Genomic DNA, 20754 nt, shown 5'->3' with positions numbered 1-20754 from the left:
CTGGGTTCCCATTTAGATTATCGTTAATTTTTGTTTTAAGCCGAATAAAAAATTTTCCAAGGTTGGGTTTGTGGGAGAAAGATGCGGCAAAGCTGGAGTGACGTCAATTGGATGTTTTCTGTTTGGACCGACGTGAGTGACCGACGCCATGAACTTTCTAGGGGGATGAGCAGGGTAACAGGTAAAGCCATGTACAGCATCGCTTCTGCGTCAGAGCCTTTGAGCCATGACGAGGCAGGAAGGCAAATATTGATAGCTTGGTTTGTAGATCTGATTGTTTCCTTCATGTCTAGCCTCTGCTGACAAGGACTGAGAGTGGAAATGGAGGATATGAGGTGGAAGCAAGGCCCTTTGTGAGGAGACGGACACAACCTCCAGACCAGGAAAAGCCAGGCGATGTGTTAAGATCTCTAGAAGGAAAAAAAGAAGACCTTCTTGGAGCAGAGACGGAGCTAACAAAAAAAGAGTTTTAGCAACGCCGCATGGTCTTTGAATACATTTTTCTCAGCTCAAAAAAACCATTCCCTTCTGTCATTCCTTGGAGGTCACACCTAAAAGCCAAAAGAATCAGACTGAGGCCCCATCATTGGGGTTCACAGCGGGGGCTCTCTGCTTATGCCAAAGGGTGTTGGAAATCAATTTAATGTTTCAATCTTGCTGCCAGTAGCCCTTTAAAGAACCCAGCCCTCTCACACCACACACTGCAGACTGTATTTTTAACTCTCTTCCTAATAGTCACCCAAACTGTTCTCCTCCTTGCCCATTTCGACCCAGACTTTTTATTCTCTGACTCCTACCTTCTCTTCCCCACAGGTCTAGTCCCTGCCTCCACCAGGAGTCTGGCATGTTGTGGTGTCCCAGACACCTGAGCTGGGTGTAGGGACTGAGGTAGATGTTGGTGCTTCGGGCGTAATTGTGGGTGGCTGAGGTTATGGGATTTCCGAGACAGGCACGAAGCAGAAATGGAACTAGGCTGCCAAGTCCAGAGAGGACAGGCCTGGAAGGCTGAACTGAGAAAGAGCCTGGGACCAAGCGGGAGCCAGTGGCTGGGCAGAGCAGAGTTGCGGACACTGAACTGACGAGCAGGCAGGGGTTTTACCTGGCTCCTGTGGCCCATACAGAGGCAAGCTTCTTGGGGTTAACACCCAGGCCAGGGGAGAGCCTCCCTAGCTCTGGGATTCCCTGCTATACACTCTGGCCCTCAAACCCACCTCAGACTCTTTCTTGCTCCCATGAGGCACTGTGACTCTGTCTTAGTCTGCTGGAGCTCCAATAACAAAAATACCATAAACTGGGTGGCTTAAGCAACAGTGATTTCTCACAGTTCTGGAAGATGCAAAATCTAAAATCAAAGTAGCAGCTGATTCCGTGTCTGGTGACATCCTGTTTCCTAGTCCGAAGATGGCTATCTTCTCTCTGTGTCCTCACGTCGTAGAAGAGGGCAAGAGACCTCTCCAGGGTCCCTTTTCTAAGGGCATTTGTTCCTTTCAAAACGGCTCCATCCTCAAGACTCAGTCACCTTCCAAAGCCCCACATCCTGATACCATCACACTGGGGATTGGATTTCAACCTATGGAGGTGGGGTTACATGGAATTTAGTCCATAATAAATTTTATTTGAGAGAGCGAGAGAGAGCGAGCATGAGCAGGGGTGGGGGGTGAGGAGAAGGGCAGAGGGGGTGGGGGAGGCAGACTCTCTGCTGAGCAGGGAGCCCCACGCGGGACTCAATCCCAGGACCCTGGGATCATGACCTGAGCTGAAGGCAGACACTTAATGACTGAGCCACCCAGGCACCCTGAATTTAGTCCATAATAGACCTCTTGGTCAGTTTGCTGAACTTGACCTGCTTGGTTCGTTCTCAGGATGTAGGTACATCCCTTCCTCTCCAACGGCTAATAATTGTGGTGAGAGAAGTTTGTGCTACCTGCTTCAGCTCACTGGAGACCCATTAGGTGGACCACCCTGCCCAGCCTCTCTGCTGAGAGAGCCCCTGAGGATGGGGGGGAGCGGGGTGGGGAGTGGGGGGGAGGGGAGCGGGGGGTGGGGTGGGGGACTCTTCCTCGCATCAGGCAATGTGCCCAGTAAGATCTGAGCTCAGACAAACAGGGAGGCCAACCTCAAAAAGATGGAAACTACTTATCTGCACAGAGCCAACATTTCCATTGATTTAGTAAACTAAGACCTTTGTCCCGTTGGGTCATTAAAAAGAAGATGAAAGTAAATGGCACGTGTTGATCGGTCATACCGAACTCACAAACAGACCAACCCCTACAGTTTGCCTGGATGGAGTATTTCACTTTACAACGAGTCTTTCTGTCACAGTGGTCAGGTGTCTGGCAGACCAGGGGCCTTGTTTGTGGTTATGATTACTTGCTATTATTAGGCGTATTCTTACTTGCCTATGGTCTGTTTCTTACAGGTCCAGGCTTGTGGGGCTATGTTAATTTGCAGGGTTGAGTTATTTACATTGTATTCAATCTAGTCTATCAATTTCCTACACTTTGCTCCTCAAAGATGATCTCTAATTCAGAATGAATTAAATCCCTAAAGGCAGGGGTGGGGGAGAGGGCAGGGAATGGGATTTGAGAACTGTAGGTTTTCTGTGTTTTGCCTCAGTATTCTAGACCCCAGAGGTAGGAGCAAGTGGGCTTTCCCACTCTCGGCTTGCTGCTCCTAGCTCCGAAGCGGAGGGAAACGGGAAGATAACACAGATTAAAAACACCAGCTCCACCCAAGTGACTCAAAGAAAGGTGCGTCTCTGAGCCTTTGTGTTTTCTTGAAACTCGAGGCCTGAACATATAGATGAGAACTGTCCGGAGATGCTTGTGCTCCAAAGGGAGCCACAGAAGTCTCCAGAAAGCCTCTGACCCATTCCCTTCCCACTCGGGCTCTAGTTTCCTTCTTTGCTGAGGGTCCTTATTTGTCAGAGCAGAAGGGGATTGCATCAGTCAGTTTCGAATCAAACGACACAAAAATAAGAGGACAGACCTTCTTGGAAAGGAAAAAATAGCAGAGGATTTTTTTTTTTTTTTTTAAACCACCCCTGGCCTGTTAGGCTGCACAAAGTACGTTAGAGAAGGGGGCCAGGATTTCAGGAATATAAAGGGACAGCAATGTGATCACTGAATGGGATGGGGGTTGGGTAGGAAAGCAAGGGCTGGAGTCAACCTCACAGTTCCCCTTCTCCCCCTGCAGGTGAGAAGAGACACAGGAGAGACAGCCGCAGAGCCATGGTAGAGGGAGGCCTAGGGACGCAGGTGTGTGGGGGGTTGTGTGTGCAGGTGTGCCCCTGGGCACATTGCTACAAGGAGGAACCAGAGAAGGGTGTCCAGGATAAGAGAAGAAAAAGGAATTGAAGCAGAACAAGAAAATACTCTGGTCAATAATAGGAGAAGGATAGGCTGCATTGATCCACTCCATATATATTTATGGGCTGCTACTCTGGGCCGGGCACATCCTAGGCTCTGAGGTTACAGCAATAAATGAAACCAAGCCTTTGCCTTCAGGGAGCTTATGTATGACGTGATATGACAGGCACTAACATACCCCATTTCATTTATTGACCCTGCAGGGTGGTTACTATCGTCCCCATTCTATAAATGATGAAACGGAGGCACAAAGAAACTGTAAATACTTGGCCAAATCTCACAGTAGAGCCAAAATTTGAACTCAGGTCCATTTGAGTGCAGAGCCTCTGCTTTTAACCACTGGAACACGATAGACCATCCTACTAGGGAGTCCTGAGCTAAAATCCACAGGCCCTGCCTTAGTTATTAGAATTCATTGGACAGTGCTCGCTTCGACAGCACATATACTAGAATTCATTGGACAGACCAGTTTTCCTCCTCGAACCTCAGACTAGCTTCTGTAAAAAAAAAAAAGGGGGGGGTTGGATTAGTTGATCTGTGAAATCCCTTCTATCTCTAGTGTTCTCTCTCTTTTTTTTTTTAAAGATGTTATTTATTTGACAGAGAGAGAGAGAGATCACAAGTAGGCAGAGAGGCAGGCAGAGAGAGAGGGTGAAGCAGGCTCCCTGCTGAGCAGAGAGCCCGATGTGGGGCTCGACCCCAGGACCCCGAGATCGCAACCTGAGCCGAAGACAGAGGCTTAACCCACTGAGCTACCCAGGTGCCCCTCTAGTGTTCTGTTTTTATGAGGCAAAAAGTTTTATCTTGGTACCCCTCCCCTTTCCCAGGTACCTCTTGTGGAGGTAAGCAGAAGCTCAGTAGATGTTCCCAAAGAGATGGACACCCAGAATGATGTTTCTCACGCTGGGGTCCAAGGGTTTCTTTCTAGGGATTCTGGAATTTTCCGTGAACATTTTGCTTGCATGAATCAGATTCCTTGAGGGAGAGAGAAGCTCCAGAGAGAAACACCTCTGGGGTTGGCCTCCAGGCCAGCAGAAGAGGGAGAGAAATAGGGTGGGAGGGAGGTTGGGAAGGAGGGCCTACTGGAGGTCTGAGGCAGCCCCTGAATGGCTCTTTTTTCACTTGTTTTTTAATACCTAGCAAGTCAATACCTTGCTTGGGTCCATCCCACCTGAGGCTAGGGGAGGTGGAAGGTAGGGGGCCCATTTGGGACCCAAGGCTCAGAGCCTGGGAGGGGAGGTGTGGTTCAGGCTGCACCTAGGACTCTGCGGGGATCCAGCTAGCGTGTTTGACGGGGGAGGGACGTGTTGCCAAATGTGAACATGTGATTGAACAAGGTGAGCCCGGTCCCAGTTCTTCACCTTAACCCGGCCTCACCTCGCCTGACCGGTCAACCGCTCTAATGTGCGCTTTGTTGACTGGGGAAAGGGAGGCGGCAGGAGTCTGGCTCTCCCGGTGGCTGAATGCAGCCCAGGTCCCCCTGATAAGCTTAGTCAACTTATTAAATTACACAGGAAAAATCGAGATGGAATATTAATTCTGCACACCTCTCCTCTCAGCCTGGGGAAGCTGCTTTCCTGGGTTTCACTTTTCAAAGGCTGAAACAGATATGGAGATTTTGTGCTTAATTAAAGGCGAAGGGTGCTCACTTTAAGTCTTTTCAAAACCGTTTGGATTCTGAGCTTAGTGGAGCCAGTGGAGGGAGCCACTCACCATCTGGCATGAAAGGTGTTAACTTGGAGTCGCTGGTCAACTCTAGACATCAGATTCAGAAACAAAGAGAATTAATTTCAGAGGCCCCCTTCTACAGCCCCTCCCCCTCCAGCGTGTAATTTGAGAGCCGATGTATTGACTTGCTAGGTATTAAAAAGTTAGGTCTGAGAGGTCACCTACTACGCAGAACAAACGCCAGGTGCCGGAGCTCAGCCCACAGGGCGGGATTATCTTATCAGCCTGGCCGATAAAACCCAGGAAAGTCTGGCCATAAGGAACAAATATTTATAAGCCCAACACCTTTCGGTCCCTAAAAGATTAGGCACAGAATGTGAGTAGGAGCAGAGGGTGAGTTAGCAATCAAATGTGGGCATTAAAGCCTGGTTCCTGATCAGAAACTTCAGGGGCTTGTCCCGCTTCATTAAGGAAGCGTGTTGAATGTCAGACTGTTTGGGAGGCATTTTCCCATCTGTCACCTCTCAGGAGCCTCCTGACAGCCTGGTGAGAGCTCTTATGACCCCATTTTACGTTTGAGGAGACTGAGGTGCAGGGTTTAAGTGTTTTGCCCATCGGCCCAGGTTGCAGGCAGGACTTGAACTCAAGTCTTCTTTTTTTTTTCCCCCAAAGATTTTATTTATTTATTTGACTGAGAGAGAGAGATCACAAGTGGGCAGAGAGGCAGTCAGAGAGAGGGGGGAAAGCAGGCTCCCTGCCAAGCAGAGAGCCCGATGCAGGGCTCGATCCCAGGACCCCGAGACCATGACTGGAGCCGAAGGCAGAGGCTTAACCCACTGAGCCACCCAGGTGCCCTGGAACTCAAATCTTCTGATTCTAAAAGATTTTATTTATTTTTTTGTTAGAGAGGGGGAGAGAGAGAGAGCACACAAGCAGGGAGAGCAGCAGGCTGAGGGAGAGGGAGAAGCAGGCTCTCCGCTGAGCAGGGAGCCCGACGCTGGGCTGGATCCCAGGACCCTGGTGTCATGACCTGAGCCTAAGACAGATGCCCAGCTCACTGAGCCACCCAGGTATCCCTCAAGGCTTCTGATTCTAGATCCTGTGTGCTTTCCACGCTGCTGCCGTGTTGACCTTGACTGGTTCTCACCTGTTCGCAGGCCCTGCTCACTTGTCCGTGAGGCAGACCAGGATAATAGGAAAAGGTAGAAGGAGATGGTCACCCTATGGTTATGCTCCAGGGGTGCTATTAAACAACCCTGGGCCCCAAATACATCAACCCTCCCTATGTCTCCCAGGGCTCGAAATTGATTCCTTTGGGTCCCCAAGTCTTTTCTGTTTATTCATTCTCCCTGGAAGAAGTGATTAAATGATTAAATGCAAATGAATTAGAATGAGAGGCCCGTGGTGTCAGAGGAGAGATGTTGCTGATCACAGGGGTCATTGATTCGCCCTGGTATGTGTGTGTGTTGGAGGGTGAACCTGGAGGAAGCCCCCTCCCTTGGGATTCCAGGTTTCTCCTCTGCCAAAGGCAAAGTCAGACTAGGTGATCTCGGACAACCCTACCATTTGGACCTCTCAAGACGAATTCTCCGGGGATCAGGAGCCCCTTAACACTGTTTTCTTTGCATCCTCAGCCATGAGAGTGGGAGTGTGGGGGAGGAGGCAACTTCTAAGCTAAGAGGAGAAGGGGTGAATGGCTGGGATCAGGACCAGCCAGGCAGAGGCCTGAAGGTGAGTGAACGAACACGTGAGTAACCTCAGGCCTGAAGCTTGGGTCACAAGAAGGTGAGAGGGGAGCCTGGAGAAAGAAGCAGGAGCCTTGTAAGACCGTGTCAGGGAGCTTGGGCTTTATCCTAACAGGAGTAGGGAGTCAGAGAGGGTTTGAAGCCAGGAAGTGGCATGACATCTGTGTCTTAGAAACTGGTGCAAACGTGCAGACTATATTGAAGGGGATGCCCAGGGAAGGCAACTGGTGTGGGGCAGGAGGAAGGGCATTGGGAGAAAGGCTCCAGGTGGACTTATTTCTGCTTCGCATCCTCTTTCCTCCGCTGTGGGCTAGACTGGTTGTCAGAGCTGTATTTGTGAGAGTGGTCATAATGGGTACCATCTACAGGGGCTGTGTGGTGTGCTGTGCTTGCTTTGTGTCATTTAATCCTCAGAATAACCCCAGGAGGTAGGAAGTCATACCACCCATATGTTACCAATGAGAAAACCAGGCTCAGAGAGGCCAGGTACCTTGCCCTGGGTCACACAGCTGGTAATTGTAGCAGTAGGACACAGGCAGAGATGCGGCTCGTTCCAGAGCTCTGGCTTTTGCTTACTGGTTTTCCTACCCCTGCAGCTGGTCTTCCCTGGCCAATGGCAGGATGGAGGCAGTCATTGTGGGTACAAACGTACAAATGTGACTCGCTGTGGGTCTCCTATAACACAACTGTGGGTTGTGTCTGGAGAGGGTGGGCGGTCTTCGCAGAGGTGTTTGAGCTCCCAAGGCTGGTTCACCTTTGCCTTCAGAAGAGAAAGAGAGCCGGCAGTGGGGCTGGTTTTGGGGCTCGTGACCCCGCCCTACAACTCCCTTTCATAGGAAGGGGCCTCTTGAAAGACTTGGAACTTTGGGAACCATCTCCCAATTCAGAGAGGAGCCAAGAAGTCACACTTCTCAGACACCGGAGAATACAGAGGGAGAATGGTCACCACTCTGTCACATGCAGCCTCTTCCTAAAAGGGGAGCCGGGCTCCGTGTTTGAAGGGAGGAGGCTTGAAGGGTCCCTGAAGGTGGGTAGAGCCGGGCAGTGCTCCCAAAGGCTAGGGTGGAGAAGAAGGCCAGATGGTCATCCCTGATCCCCCAAAGTCCCTGGAGGCTCTCAAATGGAGGGGTAAAATGCACCCACTTCTAGCCAGTGCTAAAGAGCATGGAGGCTGCTTCCTGAGAGCTTGAAGTGCAGGCTTCTGATCTGGACCCCATCATAAGGAGCTGGGTCACCTTGGAAAACTTCCTCCTATGCCCCCTGCGCCTCCATTTCCCCCTGGATGAGGTACCCAACATCCACCCTTTCCCCAGCTCTGGAGTCTGAGTGTCCAGGGCCTGAGTGATGAGGCTGTGGTCCATGCTGGCTGGCTTCCCTGCCCTCTGTACCACCAGAATTCACCCTGTCCCTTGGGGCCACTCTAGAGGCAGGCTGGACAGCACACTGCCCTTGGGGCCCTCCATAGCCCAAAGGAGCCCTGCTTGCCTACCTTAGGCCAGCAGCCTGCCTGGGCGCCCCTCTCCATCCCGCAGACCCCTAACGAAGACAGCCCCATGGGGTTTGCTCAGGCAGTTGGAAGACCGGGCTGGCTTACACCTGCAGTAGGGCACAGTGATTAATTTATTTTGCATCATTTTGCATTACCTGGCTCCAGGGCCTCCAGCTTGACATGCAGATTTATGTAAAAGAGACCCGTCATGCAAATGAGCAGGGGCAGCCACTTGTTTTAGTAACAGGCAGGCCTGCCTGCATCACTGGTTCCCAGCCCAGCTGTTCTTCCCATGGCCCACTGGTTCGCATGGGCCGAGGAGGTCCATCCCCCTGCCCCGCAGCCTCTGCTCTGCTCTGCTCTGCTCTGCTCACAGCCCGGGCCAGAGGACGAGTCAGCCTGACAGCGAGGTCAGAAGGAGGAGGCTAGAAACCCCACTTCGCTGAGGAGTTCCTGGCTGAGTGCCTTGTTAAGAGATGGAGAGACAGAGGGACAAGCACAGGAAACACAGAGAGAGAGGCAGACGGGGATTTGGAAGGGCCTAGGAGACAGAGCTGCACCTAAAGCAAGCACAGAGGGGGACAGACAGATGGACAAAGAGCAGCCAGAGAGTGCACAGAGTCAGAGAGGCTGAAAAGCCAACAGAAGCCAAGACAAGAGGCAGAAGAGATGGGGCATGAGGAGGGGGATGCCAGTGGGGGGGGGGGCAGACACCAAGAAAGGAAACAGACTTTGGAGTTGCTGTAGAGGAAGAAGGGAGGGTATAGCAGCAGCCTGGCAGGGGAGAGGAAAAGTGAGGGAGGAGATGGTGATGGTGACCATGACCCAGAACGCTTGATGTGGGGACCTGGGGGCAAGGAGTCCCGGGTGGAAGCAGCAGGAGAGACCTGCAGGGAGAGCCATGGGAGCTGCCTCTTAGAAACAGCAGGCAGTGTTGCTGCCACCTCATAAACTCTTGATTTGTATCAGTCCATCTATATTTATACACATGGAGCTATAGACACAGACGGATAGAAACCACCCAGGCACACGCGGGCCAGAAGAACACACGCGAGAACCGCCAGGCTCTAGAAGCGAGTTTGGGAGGTAATCTAGGACAGCCGTGCACAGTCCTAGACCACAGGAAGGTTATCTCTTTCTCAGAGTGCCTGGAGGAGAGTTCACCCCGCCCCGCCCCCCACACCTCCCAGTTGTCCTGTGTTGCAGCCCTCACTGCCCTCCCCACCCTTGGTGCCAGAATGCTCCCTCCGCACCTGTCCGAGCCAGGCTCCCGGCTCCGTCCTTTGAACGCGCTCCATCTGAACATGAAAGCCAGCGAGCAAGTGCACAAGTCAGAAAAGGAAGAGGAGACCATCTTGTTCCCACAGCCTGTTTGGAGGGAAAGTGACTGTGTGGGAGCTGAGGGCTGTGTGTAGGTCCTGGCTGGATGGTCTTGAAGCACATTGGAGAAGGCTAGGAAAGGGCCCCGTGGTTTGCCCCACACAAGCTCCAGGATGGAGACTGGAAAAGGTACTTAGTTTCCAAGGTGGCAGCCCTGAAGGTGTCCTCAGGGACCTGCAGTCCATGTCATCATTTCCTGGGAGAGGCAACCATGACCCAGAAAGGTCCAACAGCTTGGTTGGCACAGATGTAGGTGAGGGGACTTTCTACTAAGCAGCTGTCTTTCCCTCCAAGTTGTCCCCCTGGCACTGGTGATTCTCCCCTCTTTTTTTGTAATTCCTCTGACTTGCCCACATCAGTGCCAGACACGCTCACAGCTCCTTGAAGAGTGGAGGCTACTTTTACTCAGAGACAGATGAACTTTGTACACATTGTGAAAGTTCTGGGTGCACTTCTCCCTGAAGCCCCAGGCAGATGTAGGGCTCCATTTGGTACCAGCTGTACTTGCGGGGACGGCAGCAAAGACAACAGACAGCTCAGCCCAGTAAAAAAGTGTGTCACATGCGCCCCAGGATTTCACCTAGCAGAGATCAGCTTTCAGATGGGGTCTCCAAGCACCCAGCACATCTCTGGGGAACCCTCAATCCCCAGGTCACTCCACACTCACATAGAAGTGAAGGTCAACTCCTCCGACTCACTGCCTGAGCCTGATCCTGTCCACTCGTTTCAGCAATGAACAACCAGCTCCACTCTGGCCCAGTCCTTTGGGTCACCCTAGCCATCATCAAGTGTCACTTTCATGTTAATCTCTGGTTTGTCATTTTTTTCACCTTGTGGGGTAAGAGACCATCTTGAGAATATTATTAAGGCCATGGAGGTTCTTCTTCTTCTTCTTTTTTAAAAGATTTTATTTTATTTGACAGAGAGAGAGAGAGAGCACAAGCAGGGGGTGCAGCAGAGGGAGAGGGAGAAGCAGGCTTCCTGCTGAGCAGGGAGCCTGATGTGGGGCTCAATCCCCGGACCCCAGGATCATGACCTGAGCTGAAAGCAGACGTTTAACCGACTGAGTCCCCCTGGTGCCCTTGGAGGTTCTTCTTATAATAATGTCCATATTCACAAGACTTTCCATAGTGTCAGGGATTCATGGATTCTCTGAAGGCTGACAGAAGTGTTCTCCTGGCATCTTCAGGCCTTAGGAAGCCAGTGTCCATGGACAGAAGTCTCAGAACCCCACCAGTCTTAGAGGGAAGGCATAGTCCTGACAAGGTGGCATTCTTGGACACTTTCCACAGAGTATCTTCTTTACCTCTTACTGTCTCAGAGATTCCTTTCTAGGCAACTATTTCTTCCATGTCAAAAGTTGGACCTAAGCTACACTATCCCCTAGTTACATATCCGACAAGCTCAAATGACACATAATCCAAAACTCATTTGTACTTTCCACCGGACTCTCTCTTTCTCTCCATCTCCCCTCCCAACGGCCCCCTTCTTGCTCAGTCTGTGACACTGACTCCATTTGGCCAGGGCTCAGCTGAGCACTAGATCCTGAAGTGACTCCAGAAGATGAGCAGAGTAGATAACACATTTGCAGAGTTGATAGCTGATACGCCTTGTCCCCTCATCAGCCAAGGAAGACCATGGATGGCCATATTCTCAGAGAAAGGACCTCTGAGGGCAAGAGTGGGTGGAAAGAGCAGAGAAGCCAGAGGAAAAACCGGGTGGAGGAGGGGGCCTATCAAATTGAGGTTTCTCTCTACAGATTCCAGCCTCTGAGCACAGCCCCGCCCCCCAACCCCTCCCCACCCCTCCCCTACTCCTTTCCCAAGAGCTAGTGAGAGGAGGTGGTGGGCTCCAGGCCTCAGGCCCAGGCAGGAGGAGCTGAGAGGCCTCTGTGTGCAGGGGGAATGATGGGAGGGCTGAAGTCTCTGGGGGACCAGGGCAAGGTAGGGGCATGGGAAGTTCCTTGTGGAAGGCCCAGGACTCAGGGTGGGCCGGGGCTCAGAAGAGTGAGAGCAGGCCCCTCGCCAAGGGGGTCTAGCCAGCCTGTGGGGTGGCCCAGGCATCCAAAGAGCCTTTAGATGGAGAAAGCTGCTTAATCTTCCCCTGGAAATCAGGAAGTTGGAACCCACACAGCTGATTAGGGGGCCAGAGGAGCAATTTCAGAAAAAAGATTAGCAGAATTAAAGTCGGCTCAGAGGGGAGTAGGAGAGAGGGAGCCTGGGGCAGGTGGGGACAGAGGTGGGGTTTACAAAGCCACCCACCCCCCAACCTGAACCTAGCTGGGAGAGCTTCTGGGGAGGAGGTGGGGAGCCTTGCTGGGGTGGTGTCTCCAAGTGAGCGTCAGGCCTGTCATCCAGGTGGGAGTCCAAGGGGGTGAGGGTCAAAGTAGACAGTGACAACTATGGGGTCTGAAGATCAAGAGGCCAGGAATGGAGCTCAAGTCTAATTTCCAATCCAAGGAGGGCCATTATGGGGGTAGTTCGGGGGTGGGTGCCTGGCCCTCTCAAATGTCCCTTTCCTTCATGACTAGAAATTCCAGTCCCAGCTTTTCTGGCTAAGAGGGCAAGAAAGCAGGTTAGTACCAGCAGAATGTGTCCCCCAAGCCATTTGGGGGCTGAGGGGCAGGGACAGGGGTTATAGTCCCAGGAGACCCTAGGTAGAAGGATAAGGACAGTACTGGGCAATGGCCTTGTCATGCTTCAGGTCTAGAAGCCTGGTCCTGGGGCCAGGGGACAGCTGGGGCTCTGGCAGAGACTCTGGTGACTCCTCTGTTCTGCTGCCTGCTGCAGTCACATGTGCGCATGCACAGACAGCACCCCCCGCCCCCCAGCGCTGGCCATACTTGCTTGCTCTCATATTCCCCCCCCCCCCCCCCCCCCCCCCCACGCATGTACACTTAAACATACATTTAAATAACTTGCAGACGTATATTAGCAAAAACATTCCATCTGGGCTGGGATTTCTCTCATTGCTTTGAATTCCCCTGGGTTTTAACTTGAAAAAAAAAAATAGGAAGAGGCAAAGATTTGACTAATGTTGGGTTAAGGTTTTTTTCTTAGCCCTTTCTTTCTTGGTTACTGACTGCCAAGAATTTATGTTTGTAAAAGGAAAAGAATTAACTGTGTTGATTAAGAGGCAAACTCCCTGGAAGTGTTCTTTCTTAACCCTTTGCTACCCTCTCAGTGAGAGACCCCGGGGTTCTCTAGGGCAGGGCGTGAAGTCCGTCCCTGGGTTGGAGGCCCAAAACCTTTTGAGGGGCTAACTCTCCCCAAGGGGAGCTCTCAGAACAGAGGCAAGCCATGCCCGTCTTGTGTTTGAGTGTGTGTGAGCATATGTGTCAATGAGCAGATGCAGGGGAGAGTAGTGTGAGAATCTGTGTGTGAGTGTGGGTTCCCTGAGTTTGCGTGCAGGAGAGGAGTGTGTACATGTGTGTGAGTGTGCACAGGCAGTCACTGTGCATGCGTGTCCCTCAGCAGGTGTGGGGGGTGCTGGCAGTTTCTGTGGCCCGCTGGCTATGTAGTGAGACTCCAGGAAAGTGAAGGGGCATTCCCTTTGACCACATTAGCAGGAACTGATTTGGCAGGAGCAGGGGCCTTAGGGGACCAAACACAGAGCAAGGACACAGAGGGGATGGGGTTGCGGGGGCTTCGGCTAAGGAAGCAGGTCCTTTCCTGTTATCTAGCAGCTCCTACCATGGACTAACCACAACCCAAGGCTAACCCTGGCCATTGGTCAGTGTCCTTGCATAGGAGGAAGGGGGGGTGGGACTTTGTTCTCTTTCCAGTTCAGCCTGAGCACCCATGAAGGGTCTCCCCTATCCCCTTTTTCCTTTGGCAGCTTCCCAGACTCTTAGGAAGAACCTTGGTTGTAAGACCCCCAAGAGGCCTAAAGCCTCTGGGAAAAGGGGGAGTTGGAGCTGGGGCTGAGGTATCTGATTGGAGATAGGATATTGGGGGAAGAAAGAGAACAAAGAAGAGCTTGCTAGAAGCTGAAAGCCTCATGCATTTGTATCTAGCATTACAGAACCTTTGGAGGTCCCTGAATCCTCTACCTGGACTCCCTCCTCCTGGACTTTGCACAGGCTGTTTCCTTCCACCTTGATGGACCTCCCACCTTGTCCTTCAATTCCTACTTGTCCTTCAAGTCTCAGATGCCGTCTCCTCCAGGAAGTCTTCCTTGCTGCATAACTGAGCTGTCCTCCTCTTACATAAAACACCCTGGGTACACAGGTACTTTCCATACGGTGTAACCCTTACATCTTCTTGTCTGTCTTCCCTACCGGCCCCTATCCTCCTTGAGGACAGAGGCACTGTCTTCTTCATCCTGAATCCCTGGTACCTAGCAGTGTGTCTGGCACAGAGCATGGGCTCAGTCAATGCTTGCCAAGTTGGCTTTAAGGCCCTTGACTACTGAGATCAGTGTTAGTTCCTCCATATGCTGTGATCTAGAGAACAGACACAGAGTGAGCTAATTGCTGGGGCCTGGAGGATGGAGAAGAGAAGGTGCTTTCAGAGACCGGTGGAGAGGACAGAAGGCAAATGTGTATTATGCTCCTACTGTGTACCAGGACTGCCTCTCAGCCCTGCCCCAGGCATGGGGGGGTGGTGTTGTTATTTCACTTTATCCTCTCCTTCACCCTGTGACGAAGGGGCACCTACCTCATGTGACATATTGGGAAATTGAGAGTAAGAGAGTTTAGGTGACTTGCCCAAGGTCATACAGCTGGTATAGGTTGAATTGGTCTGCCTGAGCCCAGAGCTTATGCTTCTCTGAAATACAGTGCCATGTTTCCTGAAGGTCATGGGTTTTGAGCAGTTTTGGAAGATGAGAGGAACACAGATCTGTAGAGGGGGATCTCAGGCCCAAGCAGGAGGAGAGCAGAGGGTTCCCCAGAAGGATGAACAAAGGCTAGCTTTTCCCATGAGCTCATGTAAGCTACTATGTACCCAATGAAGCCTGGAGGAAACCAGCATGGCAGGGGACAGGGCCACTGTGGAGGAAGGCACAGACCAGAGAACAAAGACGTTCTTCGAAAAACAGATCAGAAGTCCCGTTCTGAAAGGGCAAAAGTGGGGGGCAGTTTTTAAAGGGAGCCAATGAGGAGTGCGTACTGGGTGACAAGCACTGTGCTGAGCCCTTTAATACATTTAATTCTGAAAACAAGGGTTTGAGGTGGGTTATTCTATTATCTCCAAGTATTGATGAGTTAGTGGAAGCCCAGAAAAGTAAATAAGCCACCTAAGTTCCCATAGCCTGTTAGTGATAGACCTGGGATTTGAACCCAGACAGTCTGATTCCCAAGTTCATGCTCACGGCCACCATACCAAGGAAGGAGATCATGGCTATGGAGGATCCTCAACATAGAGGGTCTGGCTGGCAGTCTGGGAGTGTGATCAGATCTGGTTTGAGGGATAGGATCTGTCAAGTTAAAGACTGAAAGCCCAGTCTGATGAGTTAGGAACTCATATAAACCTGTGGAACACTTAAAAGTCAGAGGTAGGGACAGAGTCTCTGATGGTCCAAACCTTCTCTGCACATTGGAGAACCTGTCTGCTTCAGGGACTTTGGGGCTCACCAATCTATTAACACTGTCCTACCCCCATGAGGAAGCCCCAAAAGGTTCTTCCTACGCTTCTTCTCTTAGAGAACACTAACCTATTTCCTCTTTCTCCCCAGGCAACCTGTGAGGAGAGGATCCAAGCCAGAGACAGCAAGCAGGCCCTGCCTCTGACCTTGTCCTTGTTCCTGCTGGACACTTGTTGTCCTGGAAGGACTGGGGATTTTGCTGCTGGGGACACTTCCCTTTCTCCATTGAGGACAGGTTCCCCTGGGAAGAGGACTTGCAGCCCCTTGGTAGCTCAGCTCTGACTTCTCCCTAATTCGATGGAGACTGCCATCTCCCAGTCATGTTCCCTTATAGTCTGGGTGGGTGGGTGTCACTATCTCTGACCAGCCCCGTCCCTCTGTCCAGAGAGTCCAAAGACATTTGGGAACAGCGAAGTCATGGGCCATTGGAAGATGGTGGCTCCCATACTGTCCTGGTCTTCTGGTTTGGGGTTTGGGGATTTTTTTTCTCGAGGGATTGCTTTATATCAGAACACCAAGAGAGATTCTCTTGGACACCCATCTTTAAGAGACACTTTCTACTCAGCTTTGGGTCTGGAGAGCTGACATTCTGGGATCCCCACCGCTTCTCTCATAGTCTTTAGCCATTATCCTCCCACCAAGCCACAAATCATCTTATATCAGAGCCTTGGACAATCCCCTTAAGCAGCCCTTTACTTTGGTACGGGTTAGAGTCCCCAGGCATCCTTGCATCCTCAGCCCAGGGGACCCTCTTCACATCAGCCCTGTAAGGCACATAGCTTAGAGACGATCAGACCCATTTTATAGATAAGGAAAACTACGTCACATGGTTGCTGAGTCCCACTGGTTACCCCGTTAGATTTCACGGACTAGAGGGTGGGCTTTGGGTCGATGCACTCAAGGAGACAGTGGAATTTGAGGGATGAGTGATCACAGTTTCTCTGTGCCTGAAAGTCCCACCTTGTGTCATCTGCCTTTCCCTGACCCTGACAGAGACACCAGCAGCTTCCCTGCTGAGTGGTGGTGACTCATCTCCCTTTTGCCACCGCCCCAAGGTACTCTCAGCCAGGTGCTCCTCCTGGTTTTCGCAGTATCTGACTCAAGGTCCCTTTCAGGTAGGTAGGCAGTATCTGTGGAGCCTTCTGATGTAAGGCCCACATCAAAACAAGAGGAGGCATTTGAGAATAATTCGTGAAAAGCAGAACGGCATGAACAGTCTTTGGACTCTTCAGGGAAATGGCAGATGGGGCTACAAGGCTCGGAGCACTTACACAGCAGCATGGACAATTACATCCTTGTGTGTCTTTAGCACCTGCTTCCAAAGAGCCTCAAGTACCTTGAGGTTTATTAGGCTATTCGATCCCATAAAAGTCCCACAAATAGGTGGTGATAGTTATTATCATCATTTTATAGACGAGGAAACTGAGGCTCAGAAAGGTGTTAAGTGATTCGCCCAAGGCCTTACAACAAGGAAGTGAGGGGAAAAGCTGGGTCTGTCCTATTTCTAGAAGTTTCTCTAGGTGTTTCATGCATGGGACTCCCTTTTTGGTGTCTGCATTCCTATGCGGGAAGGTGTGGACATGGGAGGTGACTGGCAGTAGGCTCAGAGAGCTCTGTACAAGGTCACTCAGAAACAGTGAGTCAGGCATCATTATATTGAGGTCGGTTTCCTCTTTCACTTCCCCAAACAATTGTTGGGGAGCAAGCTCACTCGTTGCCAGTTCAGGGATCGGAGCCAAGTCATTTGCATTGTTGCCCCTGAAGGTTTTAATAGGGGTGATCTGAAAAAGAGGTTAGTGGTCCTACCCTGGGACTCCTGCCCTCCTGCCCCACCAAAGGCCCTGCCAGGTGGGGGATGTCCCCACTGGCCCCGTCTGTTCCCATAGCCTCTGCGCTGATTTCCTGTCCTCTGGTGTCATTCCCACTCAGTCCTCTCCGTGACTGATTTTCCGAAAGCTCTTCTCGTCCCTCATGAATAGTGGAAGCCCATTATTTCCAGTCTTGGCTTGGCATTCAAGGCCCCACCCAATCAGGTCCCAGACTGTCTTCCCAGGCTAGGCTCCTCCCCCTTGTCCTGCTCTGCAGAACCCTGTCTCCAGCCAAGACTGTAGGACTCGCCTGGGCATGCTTTGTGTTTTCCCCAACTCCACAGTTGACGGCCACATCATTCCTTTGGCCTGGAAATCTACTCCCACCCTTTTGCCTGCTGGATTTCTATTCATCCTTCAAAACCTATGACAAATGTTGACTTCCTTTACGAGGACCTCTTGATTCCACCACCAGGAAATGATCTTTCCTTCCTGGGATGTCTCACTTGTTTATATAGGTCTCTACACAAGCACCTCTTGGATTGTGTGTGTTGTGATGATGGTACAAAGCTTTGGGTGTTTGTAAAGCTTCCAAGATTACAGAATTCTGCAATCCTGTGTGTGTGTATGTGTGTGTTTATGTTTTGATGTGAAGGGTGAGCACAGCTATGCAGAACACCTGAACACAAAGAAGGGACTGGGCATTCACTGGGTGTGGAATGTGTCAATCACTTCTGCTCTGCCAATGAATAGAGAGCCAGATGTCTCCCTCAGAGGAGAGAGAACACTCATTAAAAGACATATAAACATACTTGGAGGGAGAAAGACTAGAGCAAGGAAGGAAATGAGTAAGTGTGTATGGATCATTCACTATATTCCAGGTACTATGTTAGAGAGGAAATTTCAGGTGAACCATGAGCTTACTTAACCCTTCCAATAGCTGTGAAGTAGGGATTATTGCCCCCATTTTGTGGATGTGTTGTTTGAGAGTCAGTTTCCTTTGGAAATAGACTTTGAGAGGAAGATCTGAATGGAGATTCCTTAGGAAATGTTCGTGGAGGAACCTCCGTAAGGGGGTCATGGAAGCAGGACTGAGCAGAGGGACAGGACAATCCTGCTCCCACGGGGCATGCTAAAGCTTTGGTAGTCCTTCAAAGATGTTTCCCCATTGAGGCAATGGCACCAGGTTATTGTATCCCCTGTAAAGGGGCATCACTTAGGCAAGACAACTCATTCCCTTCAGCTGAGGGTAGTTCCTAGGACGACAGCACACACCGCATATACAACTCCAGATCCAAGTTGTGCCTGTCTGGCACACAGAACACTGCTGGCCAGCGGAAGGGTTGGGGACCGAACTCAGGACTCTCTTGGTCCTGAGGTACCAGGTGCCTTTCAGTTCTTATCAGAAGACAGCTTGGCCACTCTGTGCCCAAGAGGCATCTGCAGAAGGCCACGCCTAGAAAATTCCCAGTGGAAATCACCCCATGAAGAAAACGGGCTCCCCTTTTTATGAAAGACCTTGGGTGGATCTGGTGTCAGACCATTGCAGTGAGAAGGCAGGTTTGGCGGAATCTAGTGTTGGACGTTTTCTTTGGAAACTTTGATGGTGGAACCCAAGGATGACATTCAAAATCTTTAATAACCAGTAATACAACCAGGACAGTTGGTATGGGTGCTGGCAGTATGTATCCCGCTGAATGTGAATCAGCCCTGGTAGGAGCTGGAGGAACGTGGGAAGGGCTTTCTGCTAAAAACAAGAGAGAGGTGGGTCTACCAATTAAACTGATCATTTGGTTCAATGTCCAAGACAAACTTGTTAATTTATGCTGTAAGCCTTTCCATCTTATAAGGACTGTATCTTACTCAGCTCCGTATCCCCATACCTCGCACAGTAAAATTTGTTCCATGAAATCTGTATGACTCTGGGCAAGGCACTGTCCTGTTCTATGCCTCAGTGTCCCCATGAGATGAGAGCTTTCCAAACCCTGTCTCTCCTTGATCAGGAGAATCTGGAGAAGGCCCCTCGGGAGATGGGAGGTGAGTGGGCCAGGCCCAGGGCCTCTTGTCCTACTTTAACCAGAGCAACTCGCCTTGCATTTGTTTATGCTTCCATACGGTTTCACTTAAACCAGCATTCCTCAGCTAAAAACAAAGCCTGGGAACCACTGTGTGCTCATGATATCTGAGGTCCTTACACCCAGTTCTGACATGCTCAGATGTGAGTGAGCAAATAGACAAATGGACAAATGGATGAATGAATGAATAAATGAACGAACGAACAAACAAATGCTGTGTACCTAGCTAATGCAGGCTGGTCCTGGGTTACATGGCTCTGACCAGCAGATGGCCGGCTGTCCTGGATGGCTGGGAATTTACACAGGGCTAGAGCAGAGCCTTCCTGATACCCGGTCAACTGCAGGTTTCTGAGTCCACCACAACCACAGATAAAGTCCGCTTCCTCCAGGTACCTTGGATGTCACGGGATCTGATAGGCACATGTCTTCTTTGACTCTCCCAATACTTTGACTCAACTGAAAGAGATACTGACAACCACAGCACGAGTCACTGGCAGGTTTGGCAAAAGACTCATTGAGTTTTTCTCGGTTGTGTGTCCTGGGGTGTGGCACCAGGTCTGGCTTGCTTCGGTTCCCTTCCATCCCAGGAAAAGGACTCCCCGTTTTAGCCTTGCCTTCCCTCCCTCCCTCTTCCCTTCCTTTCATTCCTCTGAGGCAGTGGTTCTCCACCTTGGCTACATACTGGAACTGCCTTGGGAGACTTAAAAATTACAGGTCCCCGACATTCTGATTTCTTGGTATGGGGTGTGGTCTTGGCAATGGGATTTGGAAAAGGCTCCATGGGTGATTCCAATACGCAGCCACAGTTGAGGACCACTGGTCAGAGAACATGGAAAAGGACATCCAACTCCAGCCTAAACCATTTCTACCTGCGGGATTCAGATATGTCTTCTTGATTGGGGGAAGCCTGGGCATGGGCGTTTATTAGTGGTGTGGGGAAGGACAGGGAAATGGAGGGAGGTATACCTCCCTGCACCCCTGCTCTGCCTGCCCTAGCATCTCAGCCCTGTGGAGAGAGAGGCTTCAGAAGAAGTCAAGCGGGGGTTTCATAGGAGCTCCTGTAACACTCGGAGAAGGCAGCCTTGTTTTGTGTCCAGATGACAGGGTGTGACAGAAGGGGGAAGGGCACAGGACCCCTTGAGGTTCCAGTGCACTGAGGATACCAGATGGGCAGCACAACCCCTTGGGGGGAGCTTTTGGGGAGCATGGGTAGTGGCATTCTGACAGGGCATGCCAGCAGAAAGTGCCCATGGACCGCATGGCGTCAGAGAACAAAGGACTGGGGGGAGACAGGGAGTATTCGGTAAGATGTGGCATCCACTCTTGATGGTGTCCTGCTCGCAAACACGTGTGGGGCGCCCCCAAGGAGTCCTGCATGTCACAGAAGAAGCCTAAAGCAGATGGGGCCAAGCGGTAGGGGAACGGGGTGAGTTCACTGATGGGAAGGCACCCGAACTCACGAGACGGTGAGACCTGTAAACACGTGGATCACAGCCACAAGCCACGGTTATGACCCCAGCCACGGCAGTGCGACAGTAAGAGACGTAGCAGACATGCCAACGTTCGCCAGCCTGCTCTGACATTGCCCCTGGTCAGGTCAGCACCCCAGAACAGCTCTCGCACCCTATGCTCATC

Source organism: Mustela nigripes, chromosome 2 (genome assembly GCF_022355385.1).
Source record: "Mustela nigripes isolate SB6536 chromosome 2, MUSNIG.SB6536, whole genome shotgun sequence".
NCBI lineage: Eukaryota > Metazoa > Chordata > Mammalia > Carnivora > Mustelidae > Mustela > Mustela nigripes.
This window is presented reverse-complemented; position numbering follows the sequence as displayed.